General features: G+C 40.9%; 1 protein-coding gene across 3 annotated transcripts in view; it reads left to right on the forward strand.

Annotated features, from left to right (window-relative positions):
* Positions 1-8,065: 8,065 nt before the first annotated feature.
* LOC121299204 (D-glucuronyl C5-epimerase-like) overlaps positions 8,066-22,993 on the forward strand; it is a 33,721-nt gene continuing 18,793 nt past the window's right edge. Inside the window, exons 1-3 of one of the 3 annotated variants that reach the window (XM_041226836.1) lie at positions 8,066-8,273; positions 8,834-8,897; positions 18,261-18,721. The gene's annotated coding sequence lies outside the window, so the exon portion shown is untranslated. The remainder of the gene's footprint in view (positions 8,274-8,833; positions 8,898-18,260; positions 18,722-22,993) is intronic. The other 2 variants (XM_041226835.1, XM_041226837.1) reach the window with 2 other exon arrangements.

A 22,993-nucleotide genomic window follows, 5' to 3' on the forward strand; every position in this document is an offset into this window, starting at 1 on the left:
TTGAAAGAACAACATGACAGTAAGCTTGCTTTATCCTCCCTGTATAATACACCTAGAGTACATTTAAAAGGATGGGACTGAGGCCAGAGCAGCTCCTCATCTGAAGCTAAGTCTGAAATCCCCTTGGCGTCTGAACATGGAGTCTGTGTTCAGTCTTGCTGCATTGCAATGATTGTGAGAAGTGTGTGTGTGTGGGGGGGGGAGGTTATCCTATAAACACAGGAAGGGAATAAGAGCTGAAACAGTTCTCACTAACACTTGCCCTACCACATCTCATTAAAGCCCTGTAGCTGAGAGTCCTTTACCATCACTGCCGCAAAAGATCAACCTGTATTCACGTAACTCAGGAGTCCTTCGTGCCGTTGTTGGCTCGTGTGTTAATGTTCTCCCTAACCAGTGGCTGTATCACAGTGGATGTGAACTGACAGGCTCCCTGCATTGATAAGGCACAGACAGACCACTTTTTGGTGCAGCGTTAATAATTTACAACCTGTCTTCTCCATTTCTCCTTGCTTCTTCTGACGCTCGTTTCTTGTAGTGTTGGCAGAAACAGGAAGGGCATTTTAAGGAGTAAATGTTGCCGCATTCTTTTGTTGGTGATGTGGTGCCATGTTGAGTGGACACCTGTTTTATTGCTAGACACTCTAGATACTGCATTTGTGATTCGACTCATTGTGTTAATTGCTCACTGGTGTGAGTCTTGTGAATTAACCCAGAGTGATTCGCTCAACACAACAACTAGTCAGTTTAATACTAATACTTTAATAGACTTCCAGAACAGCATGCAATACAAAAAAGGCATGATTACCAATATGAGAGCCACAGAGTGCGATAGTCTTCTCTTCCTCCTCTGGTCTAGCAGTAGAGCTCTAAACAAGCCTGTTATACCTAACCTGTGGTGACAGCGTTCCTCAACAATTCTTTCTTTTAGTTACTCTTCTCCAGTACAGCTTGGTAACTTCCTGTACCTTTTCTCTTGTGGTCCTTCTAATTTCCTAATAGAAACTCACTCACAATCCTGTATCAGACACACACACACACACACACACACACATGTGTCCTTATCAATAACTTTCTACAAGCTTGCCGTTACACTGAGTTAAAGATAATATTACACAAAGCACAGCAACATATAAAATAGAAAAACAACACAGCAACACCACCTCGTCTTGCAGCACTTGTGCACAGCGGTTAGGGTGTTTGCTTGGGAGCTGGTGTGTCAAGCACGTCTTCCTCTTATATGGTCCAGCAGTGCTATTCTGTTAAGGTGAGGTTAACATGATAAATAGAAAAAAAACAGATAAGTTCATGACACCCATTTTAATGTTTCGGTTTTTTTCCCCAGAAAGCTTTAATCTTAAGGCATTCCCTCTTTAATGGAAAGAGCAATCAGAACGCTAGACTGGTTCTCCTTTTGAGATCCATGTGTTTCCACTTTTGTTTAATATGCCTCTCTGTCTTTGTGGTATCAGACCCCAATTCATCCACATTAGGACTGATTGGGTAAACAGAGCTATCAGTCTTGTCGTGGGTGTATAGGGAGACACAGTACATATTTATAAAGGCTAAGCCCAGCTTTCTAAGCACAGCTGTTACACAGGAATCATATGTTTATAGTACATTTACAAATACCATAAGCATGCTGCATGACTATGGTATAGTCTTTGAAGTAAAAACCAGCTGAAGTATGTTTCCTTGGATACTGCCTTAACCGGGAAACAACAGCCTTTGCAAACTCAAACCTGTTAATTCAATCAAATGGAAATTTACTGCGCTGTGACGTTTGGCGTAATTTGTTTCCGTTGAAAGAGGCGCTGCAAAAGGCAAATGCAAAACGCTTTAAGCAAACGACTGTGACAGGACTTGTTGTTGTTTCACACTGGACAAGGAAAGAGCAAGACAGGGTCACACTGGAAAGAGAGGGAGAAGATGACATTCATCTGCACCAGCATTGCTTAAGTTGAACAGCTAACACAAGTTAGTGGTTCTGCCATAAACCAGCAGGTCATGACAGAAGTAGATCAGGATTAAAGTGCTATTCTGTAGAACTCTGAATCTGGTTTTGCAGAAGATGCTGCAACTTTGCACACCAGTACTGGGCGAGTGACTGTTTACATATAACAGAGACAAATGTTATTTGCAGAGATAGATACTGCACTCAGGGCATGACTCCTTCCAGGGTGAAGCTCTAACACTTACCAGGACTCAGGAGCGCCCTGGAGTGCTTACAATACAAGGTGCTTGGAGTGCGTTGCTGAGGGATTAGACATAATCACCCTGAGTGACTCATGAATCCTGGCTAATGACAGCGTGACAGAGTATTCCCAGCTGTAAACCCATCCAATTCAAATCCATCAACATTACTTTGAAAATTTCAGCTTTTTTTCAGGAATTATTCACAACCTTCATCCCTGAATGGCGATCCTGCTGCCTGTTACTTCCCTGCAGGGGATTCCTGACCTTGAGCATCACAGGAAGGACTGGCAGAATTGCCACATCCTTGGAAAGTTCCCACTGAATGTTGCCAGCACATGTTTGTGCATATCCAGGCTGATTTCTTTTGACCTTCAGGACAAAACATTGAAGAGGCTACACTCCACTTTGTGCGGCATGCATAAAATGCATTCAAATTATTTTCCGTGTCAGAAGTGGACAGCAAGAATTTAAATAGCAACAGCAAAAATGATGATATACAGATGGACAAATGTAAGGACAGACAGACACCCCTATACATCCCCAGAAATGCATGTGCTAAATGGTTATAGCAAGCTTCCTGCCAATCGGACACGTTTTGCAACGATACAGTGTAACGTGTGACACACGTACGAGCCGTCTCCTGTAATATCCCTGCTGCTCAGGATTCATCCCCTGCGTGGAGTAATAATACATTTGAAAACTTCGTTTTGCAGAGCTCAATGCGTTTTCTTTCAGTCCCCACAGAAAACACCTCCCATTCTCTCTGATCTTAGCAGGACTAAATCTAGTGTCCTTGGCAATCATTAACTGACACTCCAGCAATTATACATGATCACAGTATTTACAGGAGTCCTTTGGAATAGGATCATCAACCGTTGTATGGGACCAGACAGTGCAACAGAGACCTGTAACTCAGAGGATTACAACCTTTCTAATGCAATAAACCACAGCAAGAAACAACTTTGTTAAGGAGAAGAAGAGACATTTTCTCCAAGTATTATACAGTTACATTGGTATATATTGTTTTTGCCTTTGCACTAGCTTCAGAATGTCCCCAGACATCTTCAGTAAAGATTTCTCTAGTGATTCAAGTCTTTAATGGCTGCATAGCAAATTTCAGGACCGGTTTATTTCAAAAGCAATTCCCCTGCCCACCCTTCTTGCTCCATCTCTAAAGGCTAGTGTCTCGCGTTGTTTATTGTGACAGTGATTAGTAGCTAGCTTGTGTAGGGATGTACACATATGCATACAGCTGTTTGTAATTATAGTGCTCAGCGTATGCATGCTATTACAAAGGTGGCTCTTAATTAAGAGAAGTAAAACAAACTCTGATTGATGTTTTCCTACACTTATAAAAAACGCCAGATTATATTCCCCTGATTTTACTGTACTATCGCTCTGTAAACGCATGGTAAAGTAAAGCATAGGAAATGCAAGCAAAAAAGTAGCCACCTCACTTGATTTTATAGAAACTGGGATGTTATGACTCCATTTACAGTGAGGGAAAAGGCACTTTCCTCTGTTCTACACTTTGTAATTTGAATAGATGAATTGATAAGCAGATATGCAACAATACATGCTGTTTTAGAAATGTGTTTTTTCAATTTCGACGCGTGACCCAATGGACTGCTTGCTGCAGGCTCATCTTCTGTTAAATAAGAAAACAGCCATTGTAGACTTTGCAGCTGACTCCGTTGATGGAAAATTAAAATGAGTTTCATGGAAAAGGCAATTATCCTGCAACCGCAGAACTCCAGTATTTGTGTGGGTTAGTACCCCCCCCCCCCCCCCCATCTCAGGGGGAGGTAATCAAGAATCATGGTCCTGGGGTTGAACAAACTGCATGAATAATGCAGAGCCATTACCAAAACACAATCTTCCGATGATTACTGAGCATCCTGACAAACACAGGTAGCAGGACTGCACACTTGGGCAACTGATTGCAGGGGAGCATTCGTTCAAGAGAAGGAAAGGCTGCACCTTCAAGGGTGTGATGTTTTGTGGAACATTTCCCTGCTGCTGATGCTACTCTTTGTGACACCTTGTAGTAATGTATTCAATGAATAGCACTTAAAGCTTTAATGGGGAGGGTGCAGTGCACTTGTCGTTTTGTCAGAGGCAGTATATGAGATTGTCATATTTTTCCCAGATTGCTTTTATTAAAACGTGTCTGAAGCAGCAGAGACACACTCCGTGTCCCTTAGGGCCTCCAACAGATTGAATGAAAAATAAATATAATTTAGCGAGAGTCTATCTTTCAATTCAGAACTGCTTGCACAGAGAACCGTCAATTATTGATAGCTATTTTTAAAAGACTCAACACAAACGGACGAAACTAGAGCTGTGGGTGGTTTTTAAAACAAGTTATGTAGACTAGGTTAAGAAAACAACCAGATTCGCCTTTCAATGTTATTTTGGCACAATGAGGGTAGAAAATACACTCAGTGTGTCAGACCTAAAAGACTTTCAAAGACTGTGAAATAAAAAATAAAGCAATCCCAAACCTCCTTTTACCAGTCAGGACTTTGCTTAAACCACTATATATAAACGTCCCTTACAGTGCGGCACACAAATATTTCTGAGTATTTTTTTCTACATGAGCAAGTCTAATAAGCATTCCTTAAGAGGCTGCGTTATCATCTTCTTTGTTTAAGGCCATGCTGATTCCATCTGTGATTTGTGGAACCTTAAAACCTCCAGGCCTGGTTTTACTGTACTCATTGAAGTCTGATAAAGGGCAATACCTAGAGTTCATAGCTTCTAGCATTCCCATGCTATTGGAACAAGTTGAAACTGCTCAATTACAAAAGTTACTGACTCATCCCTGCAAACCTGTCTAACATGAACCAGTGATGCTATCTTTTTCTACCAAACACCCAGGTCAGCTTGTTGTCAACTTGGGTCTGTGTGCAAACCGTACTGTGTGTGCTTTTCACATAGTGCTGAGCTCCGAACACAGCCTGGGTATTAATTAACAACAGGGCTTTCAGAACCACAGGTGAAACCTGGTTTCAGATTCAGCACGTTTATCAGGTGCCGGGAATTGGGATGTCCTATAGGATGATAATGATGGGGGGATTTTTCTGAAGAGATGTGTCCTGTGGGAGACTCTTACAGTGTATGGTACAGCAGAGACTTTTATGACTGATAAGATGCCTTGGCAAATTGGAGTAATGTTTTTTTCCTCTGGACACAGCAGACTGGTTGATGATGCAATTTTATCAAAAGGTCATGGAAAAACATCCCAATGTGGGATTGCACTGGGGAGGGGGGGGGGGCAAAACCCTCATTCAGAGCTCCAGCATCCCAGACATCATGTTCTGTTTTAGACAAAAGTATCATTCTTTAATCTCTATGTACTCTTCTGTCCGCTGAACTATTTTTAAGAAGCTAGCTGACAGACAGGCCACTTTGCCAGCATTCCTTTCTGGATGGACATTAGCTAGTGAACTGAATAATAATGACCTGATCAGGACACAACAATAGAGATCACACTCTAGGGTATTAAACAGGTTGGGGATTACATTCTCTGAAAAGATGGATGGTACTGAATTATTGTTACTTCTAATTTTGTAACACCTCAACTTGGCTCTCTGATAATAAAAGGGCATTTTGCTACAGATCAAAAGCTACCCTCTCTTCTGTGTAGTGTATAATACACAGTACATTAAAACTGGAACTGGCTTGAACTGATAAGTCACTGTTTACCTGCGACAGGTGGCAGTTTGAAGCTGAAACGCAGCATCCAGACACCCCAGGTGTGATCAGTGCCCTGCAGCTTTCAGCCTGTGAGACATGCAGTCACCACATAGCAACTTATCCCCTGGTGTAAGACTTGTTTGTGAGGCTGACTTAGACAAGGTACCAGCAGTGGCTCCAGCCCTAACACAAATATAAAGAGCTTGTAGGACAGGCGCTGGAGAGAAGGCATTAGGAGGTCTATGGCGTGCGGCACCGCAATCAGTACCTGGCTTCCCTGCTCTCTTTGATGAATACTTCCTCTACAGTTTGCTGCCTGAAATGTGCACATGACTGCAATATAGATTTGTAGTGAATATTAATAATTGAAAACGCACAGCATGGTGTTCATTCACAACACAAGGATGAACTGGAAAGGCAGCAGTGATTCATGGAGGTGTGATCCTGGAAACAGGCAACCTGGCGGCTTGTGTGGCTGATTGCAATCTCGCTAATGCTTCTCATCATTAGAGCAGTTTTGCAATTTAGTTGTGATTATCAGTCGGATTCAGCACTAGCGGACTAAGAAGACTGCAGCATGGGAGGGGCTGGTCCCCCATGCTAGAGACATTTTTCATGATATTGTAGCAGCGTGGTGGCTACAGAATTATAAACAAGACCCTTATCTCAGTCAAGCAAGTGCCAAACCCTTTGTATTTCCACATGCTCACGTCTCCTCACTGTAAAGGAATGCTAGAAATGATCTACTAGCGAGACGCACAAATACCCAGCTATGACACCCTGAAATGATCTGCAACAAAGCCCTTGCTTCAATGCAATTTCAGACTCAGTGTGTAACTGTGGGTAATGTTTAGTTTTTAGATAAAGTGAGGGGTCAGCATGTTCTTAACCAAATAAATAATCGGAGGGTTTTCTGCAGAAAGGGGGGGGCAATGGCTGAAAGTGGGATGGTATGTCACGTGGTATGTAAAGGTGCCCCTGGCACTTCAAGGAACTGATTTGGGAAGCCCTAACATTGCAACATGTGATTGGCCGGGGGTCTTGCTTCGCTCCAGTGCAAAATAAAACTCCACTGCATCAGTACTGTAGAGAAAAGTGTAAGGTACTGCACGCAGGAAATAAAAATTGACATTATAAATATCATATGGGAGATATTGAAATTGGAGAAGGAATCTATGAAAAAGACCTAGGAGTTTTTGTTGACTCAGAAATGTCTTCATCTAGACAATGTGGGGAAGCTATAAAAAAGGCTAACAAGATGCTCGGATACATTGTGAAAAGTGTTGAATTTAAATCAAGGGAAGTAATGTTAAAACTGTACAATGCACTAGTAAGACCTCATCTTGAATATTGTGTTCAGTTCTGGTCACCTCGCTATAAAAAAGATATTGCTGCTCTAGAAAGAGTGCAAAGAAGAGCGACCAGAATTATTCCGGGCTTAAAAGGCATGTCATATGCAGACAGGCTAAAAGAATTGAATCTGTTCAGTCTTGAACAAAGAAGACTACGTGGCTACCTAATTCAAGCATTCAAAATTCTAAAAGGTATTGACAGTGTCGACCCAAGGGACTTTTTCAGCCTGAAAAAAGAAACAAGGACCAGGGGTCACAAATGGAGTTTAGAAAAAGGGGCATTCAGAACAGAAAATAGGAGACACTTCTTTACACAGAGAATTGTGAGGGTCTGGAATCAACTCCCCAGTAATGTTGTTGAAGCTGACACCCTGGGATCCTTCAAGAAGCTGCTTGATGAGATTTTGGGATCAATAAGATAGTAGAAAATGGTGAAATGGTGAGCTGGCTGAAAAAAAATATATCAGAAGCTTGCGCGTAAAATCGAAGGTATGACGCTAACACTTTAAAATGTATCTTAGCTTCAGCTTTTTCAACAAATCTACCAAGCCACTCTCTCAGACTGCACACGCCCGCCCTTACCTAACACTTTCACTACACTCCATTATTTCATAGTTTAACAGCGTTACTCCCACCCATCCGTACCGCTTTGTGATTGGCCGGTTTTTTTCGATCCCGTGTCTATCATGGGCAGTAATCGAGTCGGTATACAAATTGTGATCTCCGCGCTGTGATTGGCCCCCACTGCTTCCCTTCTCTCTGTGATTGGCCTGCCTCGCCTCTCTTAGCCCCTCCCCCTTGCTCGGGGTTTCTCGCTTTGTGTCGCGGTAGTGCAGCTCAAGCTGGAGTCGTGGTCTTGTGCTGAGCATGTTGGATCTGTGGAGACCGAGTCGCCGCTGCAGTCTGGCTTAGGGGATTGCGAGAGCCGAGGAAAGCACCGAGTCCAAGGCCTGCGGAGACTGGAGTGTTATTATCAGCAAACCTGCGACTTGCTGGAGGACACCTTTCTGTGCCTCTGCACACACGGTGAGTTTGTGCTGAGTACTGTAAATGCCAGATCGTCTGTCTTCCGTTCTGTACTGTACAGTTGCATTCTCGGTAGTAGTACATTGATAAGAATATAATGCAAATACGGGTATAGGAATGCAAGATACTTCATTTAACTGATAAATACGTATAGTGCTGTGCAAACAAAACCTGGCACATTTTCATTCAGCATTGTACAGACAGAACATGCGTGGCGTTTACTTGCAGGATTTAATAATATTTATTGCTGCGATTTGAAAGAATGAACCACGTCTTTTAAGGATATGTAAGTAACAGTAATATAGCGTTGCTTACAGAAGCATACCTTGGACTGGAGACCAGTGGTTCTACAGGTAATACACGAGGAAACCAAACAACAACGATCCATTGCAGGAAAAAAAGCTTCTAAAAAACATTTTTAACCAGTTCGTTTGCGCGGTTTTGTACCTCCCTCGTGATGAATAATGCGTGTATGTATACAAAAACAGCGTGCAGTTTGCCTAGCATTAGAACGCATTGGGTTTGATTAATTATTTTTCTTCTTTTCTGTCGTTCCGTAGTTTATCGGTGTGTGCAACAGCACCCAGGGAAATCCCAGCCTGCAAACTGACCTCTGCCCGGCAGGTAAATCATCTTGCTACGTGTCGTTCTGGTTTGAATGTTAATGCGGAGGTTTAGTAATCTGTACAGTATGAAGTAGTTTATTTATACTGTCTGTATTTCTCTGAAGACTTTAATCGCAAATGACTCGTTTGTCACTCAGAATATAGCAGTTGGGATGGTGGTGGTCTATAAAGATGATTACAGTATGCCGATTTAAATAACACATAGGTAGGTATTTGCCATCCAAACCCATTCATAATCACCCGCTGCGTGAGATAGTCTTGTCGGTCCTCACTGGGTTAATGAAATAAGCAGGAGGTTAAGATCAGGGATCTTTTTTTCCCCCCACCTGATCTGCAGTCAGCAGGATGTATTTGTGTTGGGAACGATCTTGAGGAATTTTCCTTCTCCCTCCCTTCCCAGTGTACTGTAGCTGCTGCATGCCTCCTCTCTGAAGGGAAAGGCCCCTCATTGCCTTTCACTCAGATCTGGGAATCCAGCGTGAGTGAGGCTAGTGCAACGCATTGATCATTTTCATCACTGGGGAGAGTTGTTTGTATTTAGTTGTAATGTGTATTTGCAGGTCTGTAGTAAATGAGACGCACACTCTCACTCACTCACATACAGGCTCTGTTTTCTTGTTCATTCTGTCTGGTTCAGTAGTTTTTGTTATCAGGCAGCGCCCTTCACATTTTCACACCTTGCTTGCAGGTCGCCTCATGCCCGACTTCATTAATGCAGTCCTGCAGTGTTTAGAGTGTCGTGTTTAAACAACAAATCTGTAACACCCAGTTTTGTTGAGAGATGTAATTTCTGCTGTACATAGAGACACAAATCCCTTACAGTTCAAAATTGAAAACTGGTACATTTCAATGGTTAGGACGAAGAAAAAAAAATCTTGCTGGATTTTTATTTATTTTATTTTTAAAGATTAAATAAAAAGTGAGAATCCTAAATGTTGGTTTCACAGACTGTATGCTGTCTTGGACAAACATTTGCAGGAAAATAATGCATTGCAACTGAGTCTTGTTGCAGGATGGTGGATTTTACCCATCTACCTTGCAGGAGCAACAAAAGCAGCAGTCAGTAAAATTGGTTAGATTCTTTAAACGTATCATTCCTGTGGAATTTAGAATAGAATTGCCTAAAGTTCTTTCCTCGACCCAAACTAACAGACGGATTCTAATGCTGCAGCTTTCTTGCTATAAAGTAGAATGTACAGAATCCAATGTGTGGGAAAGACAAGTACTATATTTTGATTTGAAATCCCAGGGGGGTAAAAAATAGAATATATTGGAACATTTTTACAATGGGTTTTGTAAACTACTACTCCACTGACAGTGCTAATAATAATAGAAACACAGGAGAGATGAGGTAAACATTAGAAAGCTGTTGACCTACTTTCCTCCTTCATTCATTTAAAGCTCTCACTACTGTACATGCATGAGTAATAATAATACATTTTACAATTATCCTTGCTTTTAAACCAGGCTAACTGAGAGGTGGCATTGTCCTGTTTTACTTTTTGTTCACTTAAACAATAAAAGCTGTGCTGCTGGTGAAATTGAATTTGGGGATTTCTATACCACCCTCTCTTTTCCTTTTATCTGATAATGCTACAGTAAATTATGTTTCCAGGGGAACCAAGAGAACACTTGTGACTCGACCCATGAGCTACTGTCCAGTTTTCCCTGTTGGGTGTGTGGAGGTCTTCAGTTGCTGCTTGATCCTGTCTTTAGAAATGTACTCTAAACCGAAGCGATGGGATACACACCATCACTAATGTGTGAGATTAGCTGTTGCTGTACACAAGATCTCAGAAGAATAATTACAGGGTCCTGGCAGGGAAACCGTCCTAGTGGAGTTGAAGTGATATTGAATCCACATTCTAAGTAACTGACAGTAAGACTGCTGATCCTTTGTCTAGTCCTTTGAGGAGCACTGCCAGTTCCCTATCAATTTAGTAGTGGGGGGGTGGGTTGAGGAATTTAAAAACCTCTTCTGTTGATTGACGGATCATGTTTGATCTCTGTTCATCCACATGTGGTGTGCAACCTACAAGGTGACAGGAAGAGGTTAGATATTTGGAGCACAGCTTCATGTGATCAGGAGCTTCAGTGACAGTGGGTGCGACTTCTGAATTTAAACCATTGAGAGCACAATTCATTTTATATAGAGCAAGTTGTCCAGAGTAATTGTTACATTTATCTGTTAAAACTAGAGTCCCTTTTAAAGTGTTGTATTTGCCTGCTTTTATCTTCATTCCAAAAATAAATAGTCCTGTAGCAAGGGCACATCAAAAGTCACTTGACCAGTAAACAGGTAAGCCAGGAGGAAAAAAGTACAGCAATGAAACTTGGCAGCCAGATTGTACAACAGGATATGCTGGTAGGTTGCTTAATACAGCATGCTTCTGTCGTCTTTCTGAGAATCTAGGCTATAGACAAGTTGAACTAACCTGTTATTTATTAGAAGCTGGTTTTAACCAAGGATGAGCACGTTTATAGGGGCATAAGATCTATTGAAACTGTGCAATTATTTAAAAATGAAATTCATGCAGATACAGAATGCATTGTAGCATCCTACAGTAATCTACCAGGCCATAAGGTATGGTCTGATGTCAATCATTGTCAGTCTCATTAAAACGAGATGGCTACATTATTTTTATTAAAAGACCAACTTAATCCTGTTACTTTCTTTGTTTCTGTGCTCTTGTGTTGGTGTTTGCCAGGGTTTCTCCATCTGTTTTTCAGAGAGCTCCCAGGCTCGGCATTATCATTGCTCCTGGTTTGACAGAGAGAGTAAGAGCACGATCTGGAGAGGTAACGCAGCAGCAGCTCTCTCAGGAGCTCAGGCTGCTGTAGAGAAAAGGAATCGCTTGTCGTGCAGCGTGACAGTGTGTATTAACAGTTAATGTGGAGAACGAGAGCAGATGGGACTAGTTCAGTTGGTAAGGTTGAGTCAAGATGAACTGGGTGCTACAGTAAACGCACAGAACAATGTGAGGCAGTTCTGAAAAGGAGCTAGCAGAGAACAGCGTTTCACAGGAATGTTCTCTGTCTTGCTCTGCTAATCGTTCTGAAGTCCAGTGTTATGTCAGTGTAGTGTATCAGCTGGATTTATGACTCTGGTTGTTGTTGCGAGGGCCCTGTGACATGATGTTATGCACAGTTATGTTGTGTTTTTGTTATAAATCTCTATCCAGTTATCAGGAACAGCTGTTGCTACAGAGTTTAATGAAGTTGCTCAAGTGCAGCATGGAAGTCAGAAGGGACCATTCAGCAGTGTTCTCATTAGTTCCATTTCATTTTACAGTAGCTGGTACAGCTTTTAATACAACAGAACTGTTTGTTTTTTATATACAATACAGTAGCTTAATATTCAGGTTCTTACACGAGCCTCTAAGAAATGGGGAATAGATTTCAAGAATGTAATGCTCGAAGGGCATAAAACCTATGCTTGATTTTGACTGGGTGTGTGTCCTTTTTCATGTCTTTTTTTAAGCTGTTGTCCATCTTTGCATTCAGCAATGCTTGCATAGCAATCATCATAGGTCCTCCAGTTTGGAGACTGGCTTGTTTGTATTACTGTATCGTGAAGTAATGACTGAATCACGTTATCTTCAGTCTGTTCAGAACGGTACCTCCTAGAATATCATTAAATGTACACACCGCTGTGGCACCAGGACATCCATTACCAGCTGTTATCATTGTAGCCAGTGTACCGTAGCTGTGTGTTATAAAAAGGTACTGTATCTAGTGAAGGGGGGTGATAGCATCAGTGTGCTGAACATGGACAAGTCCCTTCATGCTGGTTTTGAAGCGCAGCCTGGGTATTCTGTCCTAGCTGAGCCCCAGGCAGGGCCGCTGCTTGTTCCTCACTGTTTAATTGTAGGCTGCTCTGGACAACAGCAAGAAATGTCATGGAGAATTACCTACCTCACAGTACCATCGCTGCTCATCTTTTATTTGTTTGGAGGAGGGAAACATCATTATTGAATCGTTTTTGTGTTGGTCTGCTATGTTAACGTAATGAGTGTTGTGTATTTTGTTGTAAGTTAGGTTTGGGACACGGCACTCGTGTTTATTTGGTAGGACTGCACTTTCCTTGGCATGTGAAGAAATGCTTTGTCAGCTGACTAGAGATACTGTCGTTCGGGGCCCCATTCCTGCAGCTTTTGGAAACAAAGTGTTAAAGGAACAAAAACTGTGTCCTAGATAAATGTTTCAGTTTCTAGCACTGCAGTTACTGGAGCTAGCCTTATCTGCTGTTGTAACCCATATTCAAAAATGGAACGGCACAAGCTGAGTTTTCTTCTACTCAGTTTGTATTGATTACACGTGATGCAGGAATGCATAGTCTAGCTAGCATGTATCTTTTGGCTGTGGGGATTTGGGATCTATAATACAGCAACAAAAGAATTCATATTTCCAGTAACAGGAGCCTTGTGAATTATTTTTTTTTCCCTCTCCTTGATCAGGCCAAGTAAAAAGTGCATAATGCTTTTACATGTGACTCCTGGGGAAATTGCAAGGCAGCATGATTAGCTTTTATGATGTGTCTTTCTTCAGGCTAAAGTGACTTTGCTAAACTGATGCTGAAAATAACGTTCTAAATTTTGAGGGCAGCAGAGTGAAATGCACTCATCATTTAGAGAGGTGGAGAGACCATTCAGTATTTCATTTTGAAGTGCTTGTTTTTTTTTTTAAATGTGTTACAAACTCCATGTGTTTACCCATTACCCTCCCTGAAGAAACTCGCAAGGCAAAAGATTGGGCAGTTTCTTGGCATTTTCCTTCTTTCCAAGAAAAAACACACACAAGGTTGAAGATAAAAAGCTGCACGGCAGGCTGTTGTGGAGCTTGAGGTTCTGTAGCTAGAACTACGTTGAGTGGAATGTAAGCAAATTGAAAATGTCTGTCTGTTTGTGACGAAGCACAGACGGAGAAGGGAAGCACGTGGCACACTGGCACAGGCTCGGAGTGATGGTTTGTGTTTAAGATTGATCAGGATTGTGGCGCTTGGCTCCTGTTAAGAAGCTTTCTACCGTATTGACCGCAGAAATTCAGGCGGTTCAGTAAAGCTTTGTCCTTGCACAACAAATGCACAACTGACCCAAAAGTGTTTCATCAGTCTGGGTATCCTGAATAGCACAAAAGCTGTTGAACAAGCAGTACCATTATGAAGTGTAAAACCACTGAAGCTCATTCTGTTTGTAAAGGAGCTGGATAATGGGCCTCGAGCCATCTCCTGCAGCTCAGTCTGCATTGAGGATCCCAGACGGGGCATGAAGGGTAACTTTTAGAACCAAGGCTGCATTTCGAAGCTGGGGGGTGGGGTGGGGGGGGATAAAGTTATTTTGAAGACTGTTTATCTTGAATATATGAAAAGACATAATGCAAGCCAATCAATCTACTTACTGAATAGTTATTTAAAAAATGTATGCACAGTTTGCTCTGCTGTCATTTTGACAGAGTACACCATTTTTTTAATATTAAACTGAAAAGTTGAATTGCTCAGTGTACTAGAACGACAGAAGACTCAAGTATCTTGGTTTCAATTAAAGAGCACGAATGAATACGCGAATGATTGCTTAGCTAGTTCAAAAATGCAGTTTTTGCTCCTGAAAGTCTTAAACATGGACCACACAGTGCTGTACTGTATTCCCCAGGTCCACGTGATAAACACTGAATTGATATGGTATGGATAAGAATGACTGCAAGCACAGGTTTCCTTTATTTTTTTTTTTTTTTTTTTTTTTTTTTTTTAAATAGAGCGAGCCCCTTTCTAACAAATATATAAAATAGAGCTTTTAACAGGAATTTTAAGCTTATTTTGATTATCAAATCAAGTCTGTTTAACATCTGTTTAAGAAGATGGTGTCTAATGATTCTTAAGTGAAACATTTTCTTTAAAAAAAAAAAAAGTGCACTCATATTGCAGCTACTCCTATACAGGGATGGCAATAAGACTCCTATTGCATAGCAGTCTAACCCATTCCTGGTTTTACAATGATTTTAATAACACACCTGGGCTTGTTAAATGCACACAGTGGCTAACAAACTTGTATTAAAACGGGAAATGGATGAAACTGCTATGCAGTAGGGATCTTATTTGTTTTTACAGTTTATTTGTAATTCAAAAGCAAAAATATTGTGTTGGAAAACATGGATCGAGAATTGATTAGGGGTTTGCTACGCATGTGGACTAGCAGAGCTATACTGGTGTTCTTTTCTGAAAAGAGACTAATATTGCAGATAGCAGACTGTTTGGTTCAAATTGCATGTACTGCTAAGCACTGATAGAGACGCTGCGTCTACAAACTGCCCAACAATGACTGCAAGCTAATGAGATAACAGTGCTGTGGACTAGAAGGGAACAGGCTCTAGACTTCAGAGAGATCAAAAGAGATAATGCCACTGGCATCAAAGGGGGTCGCAAGGAGATAACAAAAGGCAGATGTATGGACCTTTTGTCTCCAGGAGTGTGAAGAATGCACTGAGTTCAGAGGTTGTCACACTAGACCACACACACAGACACACACACATTAACACTCACACAATAAATTAAATTACCTTGACAATTGGTTAGTGTCAGAAAGGGGAGGTGGACCATCTATACAGAAGGGTATTTAATGTCATGCAAACATTGTAATGTTGAGTATTCTGTATGTCCTGTACCTGGGACCAGACTCCCTGCATATTTCAATAAACCTGGCAACTGATTGAAGAAAAGGACTCTGTGCATTTTCTTCAATCTACTTACTCACCATCTATTTTTGTAAGTTACTTCATATTGTATATTAAGTGACTTGGTGAAAATGAGTGCATTTTGAAAACAGCTTGATTTAAACAAAAAAAAAAAAAAAAAAACTTAGGCTATGCATTATGGATATAATATTTAAGGAAGAAAATATTAACAAACAAGGCAGATCTGGAGTGCATTTGCAAATTAAGATAGTTAAAAATAAAAAAAATAAAAAAACAAACAAAAAAAAATAAAACAAAAACCAAACCTAATTGATAATAGGCTTGTAACTCAACACCAGCTTTTGTGTAACCTGGCAATTGGCAGTTTTAAAACATCAACTTTTCAGGTGTATTCCACTGAATTTGAATTTACTCGGAAGTGAAGTTGTCACCTCTAATTATAATTCCACTTTCATAAATTGCCAATGTAATCAGTAACACAGGAAGACACCCACCTGATTCGATTGCTCTTTCAAAAGGTAAGATGTGATGGCATGGGGTTTTCAATCATTTCATCGTCGCCTATCACAATAGTCATAATGATCGAGAGTCATGTTTAAACTTTCTTCCTGAGTCGTAGTTCATTCTGTTACACGCTTTGTGTTTTTAAATCAAGCCAATCCACATGCCCCTCCCAGTTGAAACCTGTGGAATGTGGCTCTTCAGATCTGTATTGCTCTGGGAGCCTTGCTGTTCATACCTCTGTACAGTATTGTTCAAATGGAAACTGAACTCTCATAAATGCCATTGGCTTCGGGTATAATATAATGGCATGCCAGCTCTGAAACGGGCTACAGCTCTTTCCATAAATGAATGGATTTGTCAGAGTTTGCACTGTGCGTCTTTTACAGTTCCTGCAGTAGGGGGTCTGGACTGTAGACTGTTTTAAAAATGTCTCTGGGATAACAGAACCAATAACATGGCGATTCTACAAATTAGGTTTTCATGGTGTTTTTTTTCTTTTTTTCTAACTTTGTTCTGAGTCTGTGTGAAATCATTTCCTTTATTTTTCCCCAAAAGATCTTTTATTCACTTCCAAATCAGTTGCTCTAAATGGCATTTTAGCTGCCAGTTGGAGAGCGTTTTGCAAGATTAAGCCACCCAGCAGCCTGGGACATTTCTAATGTGAACAGGCATGAATATTGTTCCATTCGGGGAGACGGATTAAAAGTTGAATTGTTTCCCCTTGTTACTGCAAGCTAGGCTTTTGAATCTTTAAAGCAGACCGATTTTGGGGTATGCATGCACAAGGCTGAGGTGTGGAAGAGGCATACGTTTTTAATGAAGAGGAGAAGGAAAAGAACCCAGCTGCTCAGCTGCCTCTCGCTTCTCCTGTCTGGAGAGCACAGCACACACCCCCTCACGTGTTCAGCAACGGAAGGAGCTGCTCTTTTAATTCTTATGGTCAATACATTAGGAATGCCTGAGATATACAATAGGGCACTTGTTTTGTTACAGTTATTCTCCCGTTAACAGGAGTCCTCCCTGAAAGAGATGTGGCATCGCAGTGTACCCTGAATGACTGTTAATTAAAATGTAATGCTGTTAGTATCGCGCACATGTAGTGGATATATGTAATGCATAGTGGTTGCTGCAGCCAGCCAGTTTCAGTGATGATGGGGAAGATCTTCCTGTACATCAGAGAGTCTTTTGACAGGTGATGCTGTGTTATCCGAGGCTGCAAGAAGCAGTCTTTAAAAGCCATGGCTCTCTGGGGCCCTCCAGAGAACAGGCTTCAATCAAGAGTTCTAGCCACAAATATCAAAACAGCTGAGGGAGCAGTCCTTGAGGGTGTTCTAGTCCAGTATGTGTTGAGATCATGTTAAACTCCTCGCAGGCTGGTCTCGTCCTGTCTGCACATGGTGGCCCTACAAACCCCTGTCTACTGTATGATGGCGATCACCACTGGGGTGAATAATGTGTAAGGTAGGGTCCATTATTGCATGATTATGATGCGGTCACCGCAAGATTATGATGTGGGGGGCAGGCTTGTGATTAACTTGAAAGCCAGGTAGGGTTTCTTGTTGCATGATTAAGATGCAGTCTGGTAATGAGATTGAATTATCTTCCTGACGGGACTGCATTGGAGCATCTTTGCTGGAAATGGTTTTTGGCAGTCGTTGACTTCATTAAATTTTCTTTTTATCTTTTTTTTCTTTGCATGAATATTTATGAAATGCAATGTGTACTTTATATGCATTTGCTAATTACATGTAATACACAGCCTGATGCAGACTGCTGGAATGCATTTAAAGCAAACTAATCCAGCCGCGCCTGCTAATCGTCTGTAAATTGTTGTTTCTTCAGGGCTAAAACTGAAATCCTGTTGTTGCTCGTTTTTCAATCCATTGCATGTTTTAAAGCCATTAAGCAGGATCATTTGTTGGATTCACACCATTACCTTCATTACCTTCCAATGCCTTTCATTAGACAACAAAAATGGAACAAACATGCATTCATATGCGGCTGGCTTTTTTGTTTTTTAAATAAAACTTCTGCGTTCTGTTAATGGATTTTGCACAGTATATTACAGGGTGAAAATATGTATGACAGATTTGTTTTTAAAGAAATGAATGAAGCAGTAGGGGTATTTCTGTTCAGCATGCGTTTTTTTAAATGCATTTTTTTATTGTAGGTTGTGATCTCCTCTAACACACCCGAGAATAATACTGCTAGCTGAAGAGACTCCTCGACCAGTCTGTCTGCAAAGAAAATGACAGCAGGTACAGCAGGAATGTCGCCCTTACTGCTTGGGCACGTCACAAGCTGGAGATGCAGAGTGGGGCCATTTGTTTGGGCTTGCTGTTAGTATGGTATCCGTGACTTCTGTGCAACAAATTGAGAATTTGCATGAAGGCTGCAGGAAGAGAAAGGACTGACCGTGCGTTTTGTTAAATGAGACGGCTCTTGCTGACAGGCAGGGATATGTTTGAAATTCTTTAAACGGTTTGGAGAAGAGAGAGAAATCTATTTTTTGAAGTTTTATCTGTTCCAGCAAATTCCATTTCAGTGGAAACGGACGTCTTCTCTTGACCTAATTTAAGCGGTTTGGAGATGATCAGTAACAAAAGGGAGTGACTGACTCAGAATTAGCAGGTATGGCAATTTGTAATATGATGATTTGATGAAACCTCTTGTTCTTCCCTGCATGGATAACTTTTGGGAGAGATTCAACGTTGAAAACTGCACATCAGCAAGTTGTGCCCTAGCAGACCAGAATATAAAAAATGATTTGCGACCACCTCTAGTGAATGGGAATCTGTCTTTTTAACTCCAGTGTTTTCATAGGGCACCTTTTCCGTGTGACATGTTGAGTGCTCTGTGAGAGACAGGGCTGTCAGAAGCCAGATTTCTTATCAGCTGCGTGCCATGCAGACTCTGATTGTCTGCCCAACTCACTGTCTGTCTGCAGAGTCCCAACCCCCAGGTAGCTTCCACCAAGCGAAGCGTGCTCCAGAAACATCTTGTATTGTACCAGCATGGATTCTAGTGAGACTCTAGAAATGGCCCGCTGTGCTGTCATTGTAGCTGTCTTTCTGGGAGGAATTGAAGGAATAATTGGGTCCCTCCAGTAGGTCAGGCCCTGTTGCGTGATAATGCTGTTGTTGTTTTCAAATGTAGGTTTATCCCTGTTTTCATACCTGTAGATTTAAATGTTTTGGTTGTGCTATTTCTGGTACGATTCTGTGTTTTTGCTACCTTTCACACACTATTTGTGGATTTAGGGGAGTGATGAAATTGTAATTTTTAAAAAAAAATTTCCAGTGCCCCCACTATTTGACAGATATTTTAGTATGCTGGACTGCATCTTGTCCTTTTCTCTGCCTGGCAGACAAAGCAACCAGTTCCTGTGTAGCTGCCCCAACGCGCCTGACGCTAACATTTCATTTGTGTTTCTGTCTGTTATGTCTGTTGTATATATGAAACTGTCACAGATTGGGGGGAAGTCTGTCAAGTTTTTACATTTGTGTACTGAAGATACAGTATTGAAAATAATTAGGGTTTTTTTTTTTTTTTTTCACACACGTACTGTGTTTAAAATTCTTTCCCTGCATGCCCTTCAGTTTGAGTCATGCAGTCAGACATCTGAGGCAGTCTTTGATTAGCAAGTAATATCTTATTCACATCTCTGGATCAAATAGATTTCAAGAGGGTTTTATTTTTTATTTCCGTTGTCATACTGTATTGCCAGCATTGAAAAGATTCTTTGATATGTTACTGGTTTGAGGCGCTTTACTTTTTAAATCCTTGTACATTTTTATTTTTATTTTCTGGGGCTGTTTTATTTTTCCATTTCTGTTTATCTGTGTCTTCTTTGCTGACAATTTTTACCACGGCTTCTCTCTGGCATGCCATTTTCTTATTTGCAGATCCATGCGAGTTCTGATGTTTTTTTCTTCAAAGTTTATTCTTTTAGCTATGAAGGCAATTTGATAGACTGGTACCAAAAAGCATATTTTTAGGATCTCTCCACTCAGCTAATCAGTGAAGCATGATGGCAACACGGGCAGAGCCCCGAGCCAGTTAGAATGCTTTGTCTGGGGAGTAATTTTGTTCGGTTGACAGAATGGCATTGTTCAAACATGTCTATTTGAACTGTATGCAAACAAACCTGAAAATAATTAAGAAATCTGGTGCACAGTTGTCAGATATTAGCTGCTTCACGTGTAGCCATTTTGCAGTTCTCCTGCCCTTTTTTTTTTTTTTTTTTTTTTTATTACAGGGAGCATTTTCTTTTTAAAATTTGATAAATACACATTTTGAGTTTCTAAACTGATTTTTATTGTAAGCCAGTGAAAGTTGGAGCCTGTCTTATCTTGCTGTGGATGTGAATTTATTTCAAACAGCAAAGCTTTAAATCCTATACCAATCCAGAAGTGTATGAGATCCAGGGGAGACAGATTTGTGCTTTTTTATCTTTTCTTTGAGGCAGCAGTTGCAATTGGGGGGGGGGGGGGGGTAAATCCTGTTAGCTTGGATGTTGCATATTATCAAGATTTATTTTATTTACATTTCTGTGGGCTCCCAACCCCAAAGCATCTAATACGACTTCATTTTAGGTGTGATTCACAAATGCCAGCGATTTTGTGTTTTTCACAGAAGTTATGTCAGATCCTTGACAGGTTTGTAAAAATGTAGCATATTTCAAATTGCAAAAGAGAAATTTTCTAAAGGGTTGTTTAAAAATAAATTGAAGAAACACACACACCACTGACACCAGTATCAGCCTGGACGTAATCCTGTGAAGTAGCTGAGCAACAGGGTAGCAGTCTGCATTCAGGGAACAGGGCTGGGGATCAGTGTATGCAAAGCCGCAGAGGCTGATGGCGTTTACTCACTATATTGCTGAAAGCTTTTGACAGCCGCATCGTATCTTTTGAAAGTACCGTCTGAATTATTAAAGGCGCCTTTGTTCATTAAACTGAGCTTCCAGTGAGCAGATTATATAAAGAGGTGTGGAAGGACTGGAGTGCCATCGGGCAGCACTGAGAAGCATTCATCTCCAGCAGGCTCCAGGGCTGGTGTTGACCCAAGTGAAGTACTTTACTGTACAGCCTCTAGAGATTTGTAAGGAAGTGTTTTGTGTGTTCTGTTTTTTTACTAAAGCCTTCTGTCTGTGTGGTGCTGTTCAAGCTCATTAGAACTCTTTTTTTATACTGTATGTACATTCATGACTTTTAAAAGGTTAATTTACAACATTTTTCCAAATAGTGCTGTAAATTACCAACACTTATTTTACAGAGCAAATTTAGTTATTGATGTGAGTTTTACCAAACACTGGAGAGTTTCACAGTCAACATTACTGTATACCACTACTGTATGAGATTCGTGTTGGCAGGTACTAGGAAGTTATATATATATATAGTCATGAAATATAAGCATAAATTTGTGTATTTCATCGTTCAGAATTATATGAAAACACCACGTCGGATTATGTTGGTGGTGGTTGTACTGCAGTACTTGAGTTTATTTTAATATACAAAATTTGTGTTTTATGAAATTGATTAGAAAAGTGTTTATTTATTTATTTATTTAATATTGAAAACCTAAAGAAACATCTGCATTATAATACTGTCTGTGCTGCAGATATTGGAATACATGATATGGCCGATTTAACGAAACAATAAAACAAAAGTAGACCATAACACGCACACATTTTATTACAGAATTGGATAACTGCAAAGGAAAATACCGGAGAGCAGAGGAGTAGCAGTATCCTCATGCCTTGAGCTGAGGGCGCACAAAGACACTCTTTCAGAAACTGGGGGGCTGAAACCTTGTTCCAGGAGACCTAGTCCTGAGACAACTTTGCTTTTATCAACCCCCAAATCTCTCCTGGTGTTCCATGCAGTGGCCTGAAACCTAGTCTCCTGAAACCAAGTTCCAAACTTTGTGTTCCCCCCAGCTTTATGGAGGTGCTACACATTCCAGTCCCCCAGAGACTCTGATTTTATCTAGGACTGAACGCCAGAGTTTGGGCTTGGTCTGACTTCACTGCTCTGAGTTAGAGGAGGAGTGAATTTTAAAAACCATCATGATGACAGTTAGAAAGGGTAACAGATACTTGGTTTGGAAACCAGTTACAGTATAATGCCCAGAACAGTATAACTGCTTCTCTCTTACTCCAGCCAAGTTGTTTTTAAGTTGGGCCCTATGCAGTTATAAAATTGTGCCATTGTGTTTGCGGGTCACATGGATGTATTCGGAACACAGCTGTTTAATTCTCATTCCCTCTAATTGCTCAGCTGCAAAGGGCAGGCAGGCAGGTCTGTGCCTGTGTTTGCGTTGGGTTTCGTATGCTGATAACAATCTACTGTTCCCAGGAATCTGATATGAAACAATCCCCAGTGATTTATAGGGCTGTCTTCAGGAGTTTAAAAAAAAAAAAAAAGTCTGATTGTGAAGAGTAAATTGAGGTTTGTGAAGCATGAAATCCCCCTAAAGGAATGGTTACCCAGCACAGTAACTGCAGTAGAGGAAGGTTTTTTTTTTTTTTTTTTTTTAAGATGCTGGTGCCGAGCGCATTGGATTCTGTAAGTAAGCTAACGTCCGCGAGAAACACATTAATAGTGTAAGTAACTCCAGATTGGGGAGTGTAATCTAACCTTAAATACAGCTTGGAGAAGGTGCAGGGTTTGCTGATGCTGCGTCAGCACACGTTCTTTAACATTCATTTCACTAGACCTTTACAGTGTCTGATGCTTTCCTATTCATCTTTATATTTAACAGAAGACCAGTGAGTCTGCCAGGTAACTGTGCAGGCAAACGCTGCGTGGAATCCAAGATTAGGACCACATGCGTAATGTAATGAGGGAGCACGCAGAGTACAGAATATAACCATGTGTTTTGAAACTCGTTCGTTAACCA

Source organism: Polyodon spathula, chromosome 24 (assembly GCF_017654505.1).
Source record: "Polyodon spathula isolate WHYD16114869_AA chromosome 24, ASM1765450v1, whole genome shotgun sequence".
NCBI lineage: Eukaryota > Metazoa > Chordata > Actinopteri > Acipenseriformes > Polyodontidae > Polyodon > Polyodon spathula.